This window comes from Glycine max, chromosome 6 (assembly GCF_000004515.6).
Source record: "Glycine max cultivar Williams 82 chromosome 6, Glycine_max_v4.0, whole genome shotgun sequence".
Classification (NCBI taxonomy): domain Eukaryota; kingdom Viridiplantae; phylum Streptophyta; class Magnoliopsida; order Fabales; family Fabaceae; genus Glycine; species Glycine max.
Window position 1 is genome coordinate 15,860,278 of NC_038242.2, and position 6,838 is coordinate 15,867,115.

The 6,838-nt window shown below is 32.1% G+C and overlaps 1 long non-coding RNA gene across 2 annotated transcripts; it reads left to right on the forward strand.

Annotated features, from left to right (window-relative positions):
• Positions 1 to 315: 315 nt before the first annotated feature.
• On the forward strand, positions 316 to 5,543 carry LOC121175065 (uncharacterized). Of its 2 annotated transcripts, XR_005892042.1 has the most exons (3): positions 393 to 527; positions 1,632 to 1,719; positions 5,502 to 5,543. It is a non-coding gene; the product is annotated as an uncharacterized lncRNA (long non-coding RNA). The 2 variants fall into 2 exon arrangements; XR_005892041.1 differs by lacking the exon at positions 5,502 to 5,543 and having other exon boundaries at positions 316 to 527; positions 1,632 to 2,288.
• The last annotated feature ends 1,295 nt before the right edge of the window (positions 5,544 to 6,838 follow it).

The window sequence follows — 6,838 nt, forward strand, 5'->3', positions numbered from 1 at the left end:
TCTATTTAGAAGTAATATGCTATTAGTTTACTCCCTAAGTACAGAGATGCACTTCCCTGTTCCAAGCTGTATTGAATTTACCTTGTAATTTGATCCTTCTGTGGACTGCAGTACTTCATTTGTTCTCTGGAACCTTTGGGTAATTAGTCTGTATTCTAGGCCGAGGTAGACTAGCTCTTACTGATAGGGTGTGTGTCTGTCAAGTTTGGTACAATTATTACTAGTGATTAATTTAATCTTTAATTTTAGGGATCAAACTAATCAAATTCAGTGAACCGAATATTCAGTGAAACGGGTTAAAAACCGCTCCGTTTTGTAACCGGTTTGGTTCGACCCGACCCGTTTCGGGAAAAAAAAGTTGTGAGCTGAATATTCAGTGAACTGCACTGCGGACTCTCTCTCGTTCACGACAGCTAGGGTTCCTGTTCCTCGATCGGCTTCTCGGTGAAGGCTGAAGCCTGAAGGGTTTCTTGGCGAAGGGATCCTCGTTATTCTCGGAGCTCTCTCTTGTTCCTCATTCCTATTCGGTACGTGATCCATTTTCACTCTACTCAACATTCTCTAATTCCCTCACAAATTTTTACTTTCATTCAAATCGTTTTATCTGCTATTTTCATTTTTTCAATTTAATTTTTAATTTTCAGTTTTGGCCCTGAAAAATTCCAACAAATTTCGTTTTTCACGGACAAGTATGGCCAAAAAGAAAGTGTTAAGTTTTTTAGGCCAAATAAATGCATTTATGGCTTGTAAAATATTTCTCTGTATTTTCAGTCAAAGAGTTAATCCCTCTTATAGAGAGGGCAAAATAATATGCTATAATAACAGATTACAAAACGAATGGTCATTGTTGGCTCACAACTCTTGTCCTGGATATTTATTGACAGAGATATTGACTGATAACAACTTTTGATGCTTGACCATTTTTTTCATCAATGTTTAAGTCTCATAAAATATAATCCATTTGTTCCTAAACAGATAATGTTTTTGTCAATCATTATATTGTAGCATTTAATTACCTTATTTACAACTTTTCCTGCAGTTATCATGTAAGACTAATCATGTAGACATTAGGTAGAAAAATGCATATTTACGGGAGGGAAAGGACATGGTGGGGAAGGGATAAAAGAAAGGACATGGTGGGGATGGGATAAAAGAGAGGGTGGATCTTTGGCAAACATCATAATAGTTGCCCATTGGAGTTTCCTTTGCTTTGTCTTTTTTCATTTTTATTATTTCTCAACACAACCCACAACCCCTTGTGTTGTGGTGTTGTTTCTCTGCATGCCCAACAAGTGTCTCCACATGCTTCACGGTCAAATCTTCTTCTTCACCTCGCTTCGTTACTTACCTCTCTCCAACAACTGTCATAATCCTCTGCACCACAAATATCCATCATCTATCTTTTACCGCTTTAATTCATTCAAGCATTAGTTTCCAATTTTCTCACTACTATATTTTCCTTTTCAGTAATACAACGCAGCTTGTGGACAAACAAGTAATACTAATTAATTAAAAGGGAAATAAATAAATAAATAAATAAGGATTTGTTTTGTTGGGTGTAAATTTGAGATAGTGGTTGCATTTGACGACACAGACACTAAACTAAACCTACAACGGCTGGTCTGGTTTAGGTTGAGCGATGTCGGGTCTGTATAACTCCAACTTCTCACCAGTGAGGGCTGCTTCTCCTCAGATTAGAACCAACCCAGAATTCGACAGGTATGTATGCTACTGAACACTTGAACTTCAACTAGGGCTGACGTCAATCACTCTGAATTTGCAACCTATGTGCATGCCCCCAATTAATCCTAAACCCATGGGAGGTTGGTGTGTGTCTATATCTAAAATTAGCTCAAATTAGTATAAGCACATCGATCATGGCTAGTTTGTCTCCATGAAAGTCAGCAATTTGGAAACACAATTCAACCCAAACGGAAATGCATGTTCCTGGAAGATTTTCCTTCCTTTTCACGAGAAAATGTTGAACTTTTTTAAGGTTGGTTTGCATGACATGTTCTCAGTGGTTGAAAGTTGAAACTATGGAACACTCAATGATTACACAACGTGGAATCAACTCCCCAATTTTGTGTTCGAGATTGACCACCACATCTAAATGACCATCGTTGACTATACATCAGATAGTGCATAGGGCAGCTCTCTCCGTATGTTTATTATTTTTCGACTTTTTTTTTTGTTACACGAGTTAATTATTTATACAGCCTAGGGACTGGGTACATCTACATTCAAAAATAATAAAATAGTTGGATGAAAAAATTAACAATTAATTACACTAGATCTCCTCTCCTTAAATATATTGGCTTAAATATATCTTTTCCTGTAATTTAGCGCTTTTAACTCCTTACAAAATATATTTATTTTATTTTTTATCTTTAAGGAATTTTAGATAATATTTTAAATAGAAAAAATATTTTGAACGGTAAAAAAATATTATTTAAAATTTTTTAAAGACAAAAAAACATAACAAACATATTTTACAAGAACTAAAGCTAAAAAAATAAATTTACAAGAACAAAAATAAAAAAAAACATTAATTTACAGCAAAAAAAAATATATTTAAGTCAATATAATATACGATTATTACATTGCCTTTTTTCTCTCCTGATGAGTTCAAATAACATGTGTTTTATCCTGTCCCATCACTAATATAATGTTACATCATTTAAAATAATTCATTCTTTTTTACATTGCCATTATTGTCCTTATCTTTGTTCGTTTGTTAATTCCTTTCTTTGACACCCATCTAAGAGGAAGGCTACGATGCGTGAGTTAAACTTTTTACGGATCATGCAAAAGGATATTTTAGTCATTAGATATATTGGCATTAAAATTAACTGTTAAAATAAATATGGACTAAGATGGAATTATCCACACTAGATAAAATAAAAAAATAAGATTTTTTTTTCTTTTTTCTCTCTCGTTGGAACTTCTCCCTTCAGTCTCCAACTACCTTTTTTCTCCAACACCCATTACCACTACCACCACCACTGTAACTTTTATTTCACCATCGTTGTCACTATTCAACGGAGGAAGACAAAGCTTCCTTCTTTTTTACCATTGAACATCAAGCACCATCACTAGATTTGTGAACGAAAACAAATCAAAAATGAAACAACCATTATATATGAAAATGAACTCAACGCAAGTTGTTCGTGTTGAAATTTTAAAGGATCCTTATAAAATATCAATATAACCATCAGGAACACATTACGTTAGATTATCAAAAGGAGTTTTAGGAATACCTGGATCCATAATGATTGATCAAACAAACGCAGTGAAATCTGAATCCATAAGTGATTTCTGATCTATGTACTTTTCTTAGGATCTGTTACGGAATGGATAACCGGCTAATAGCGTAACCGGTGGCTTCATGGTTCTTCCTCGATCGGAACCTCTTTATTCCCTAATAGGACATTCGTAACTCTTCAGATGGGAAAAAGAAAAACTATATGTAACGACTCGATATATTGGAGATCATAATCTTCTTATAGTGTGTTAACCTAACAGGGTTCTTATTATTCCCTAATGGGACAACACTGACATTTGTTCATTTAAGTCCATATCATCTAATTTAGTTGTCTAACGGACTCACTTAATTTGATCACATAAAATAAAACTCATTAATGATAAATAACTAATATAATTATCTTATGTGATTAAATTTTAAAATTAGGAAATGAATCCATAACCTAATATGTTTTCAATCCTAATCATAATCATGAAAAATGAAAATAGGATTTAAGAGAAAGATGAACATTCACAAAGATTAGAGATGTCAAACCAGAACTCAAATTCAGCATGGAAAAACATAATTGAAAAGATGAAGAAGAATGAAGAACAATTGAGAAAAAAAGAGAGAAAAGAGAAAGTTTGCACAATAAGTTTTGTACAAAATGAAGTCACTCCCCTCTAACTAACTAATTAACTAACACTAATATATAGAGTGACTAGTAACTAACTTACTAACTAACATTAACCAGAAGGAATGGATGAGCCTTGATTAGGTCCATCTAATCTATCTAATTAAACTAATTACACCAAACAAAAGCCCAACTCGCAGCCCAATTATTCAAATGCAAAGATTCTAACTTCCAAACTTAATTTGACCCTCGAGATGGAAGAATTGACCAAAGCTTATTTATGACAAAATTGAAGATCTTTTTCTCATCTTTGAGGGACTACTCACATGTTCCATTTGTAGTTCTATAGAGTCCTCTAGGCCTTGCACAAGACTGATAGATCAAGTAAGCACGAAATCTAAAAATTAACTACAATTCTCAATTAAGCTTAATCATTTGCCTTATACCAAACTAAGTTAAGATGAGAAAATAAGGGTCAAAGAGATGTCAATTGAGCTAAGAAAAATAGAAAAATATTAAACTACAAATGTTCAATCAGCCACCACTACCAACTAGATCACCTTTGTCACCATCACCACTACCAATAATACCACCTCTGTTACCACCACCACTACCAACAATACCACCCACATCACCATTATCACTGTCACCACAACCACCACCAACACCGCTTCCACTACCACCCCACCACCGTCATTGCCACCATTATCGTCACCAACACCACCGACGTTGCTTCCACCACAACCATTGGTTGTCACCACTAACACTGTTACCACCACCACATCGTCATTGCCACCACTACCAATATCACCTCTACCACCACCGCCGTCATTGTCACTGTGATCACCACTGATATCTCTATCACTGTCATTGTTGTTGACATCACTACCATCACCATTTTCGTCATCACCACATAAAAAAAAACTCTTAAACTAATTTTAATAGGATATGCAATTTTTAAAATGAGTTTATTTAAAACTAATTATATTTTTTAAACTGGTTTAAAATTTTTTTGAAATTAAAACTAAAATTTGGTTGTTATTTTTTAAAATTTTGAAATTCAAAATTGAAAGTCACTCCAAACAAGTCTTAAGAGAACAAAAATTATAATTTAACCTAAAAAATTAACATAATAAAAATCACAATTCATTGTAACAAGACAATTGTTTTCTATTCATTACAAAGTCAAACGTTGTCATGAATATAAATTATTATAGTAATATTATGTAGAGAAGTGCTAGTAGTATACTTTGTAACAAATTTTTCTTAATACACACTTATTATTAATTAAATTTATTAAAAATTATGTTATCAATGAAAAGAATATGTTAAAAAAATGTATTAAAAAATATGTTAATAACATTTGTCAATTATGCATATAAGAAAAGCCTACGACCCATGAAAGATTAGGCTTGGATTTTGAATTTCTTTTTAAAAAATTAGACCTACGCATGCATGTGTTGATTTTGTAATAATTCATGGTCATAACATTTTGAAATTTTGTAACGCTCATCAGTTTTGAAAGCCATTTTGAATGGTTGTTAATGGATGATAATGGCCAATAAAGAATTGTAACAACCAATAATGAGTGGTAATGGCTGATAAATGCATTCTTGATGGTAGAATGCCTATATAAGCACATGAATTTGGTCCCTGAGCCCATCCCTTCGAATTCAGTCTTATACACCATCTAGAGAGTGGAAGAGAGAGAGCTTGGAAGAACCAAAACAAGAAACTCTTCATAGCAATGGCTGGAGGTATGATTTGATCTGTAATTTCCGCATTTTATTAATAACCTGTGTTTCTTTGTAGTTTGTAATATCACAGGTTAAAAGAGATTTGTTCTAACATTTGGTATCAGAGCAAGAATTGCCTCTGCCTTGTCCATTTTCGTTTTTCGGTATTTTTCGATTTGATTTTGTTTATGGTATGAAGGGCCTTGTTTCTTAAAAAATAAAATTAGAAATATGTATTTCGTTTGATTTCCTTAATTTTGGCTTTTGAATCGTGAAAAATGGTGTCCGAATGAATGAAAAACGAACGGGTCTGCGTATGGGTCGGGTTTGACCCGCTAAAGGTTGAAGATGATGAACAGTGTTTAAAAAAAAAAAAAAAAAAAAAAAGACAAAAACTCCTACGTTTTGTGCTAGCTGGGTGTCGAACCCTTGACTCTGAGAACACTAATGTATGTGCAGACCACTAAACCAGTAAAGCTTTTTTGATATGTTGTCGTTTTTAATACGTTATATACACATTGTGCTTTACAGTTTTTTGAATTTTGATTTAATTTATGCATGAATATATTCTAGAACATTTTATTCTATGCATATATATATGAAATCAAATGCATAATATTATATTTCAATTATAAAATTATATGAGAATCTTATTCATAATTATATTGTATCTTGATTTTGAAATGCAAAATACTATTTATTCTCATATAATAAATTTTTATGTCTAAGTGATCTTTATGATTTTGATTAATTATGGATTAGCCACAGCATCTATATTTGATTAAAATTATATATTAAGTTGGTTAAAGATCATATAAGGAATTAGACATAATATTGTAATTAATTATACTTATATAATGAATTTTATCTCACAAGAATTTTTATTATATCTGTATAATTAATTGGGATAAAATGACGTATTATTTTTCATGATTTACCCACAGGCATCATGATGTATGTATAATTTGTCGATTTTATCATAAAGTAAAAATTTACGATAGAAATTAAATTATTTTCATATTGTACCCGTAAAGCATGAATATTAAGCAAATAATTTGATTATTCTATCATAAGGTTTAATTGTTTCTTATTGAATTAAAAATTTAGCCCACAGGCAATTTTTATGTCACAAGATTCAATTTTATGGTATGTTTACATTGGTAAAAGATACAATTAAGATTAGTATGCCTCAAATTTTGACATAAGCCTTTGAATTTTGCAGCT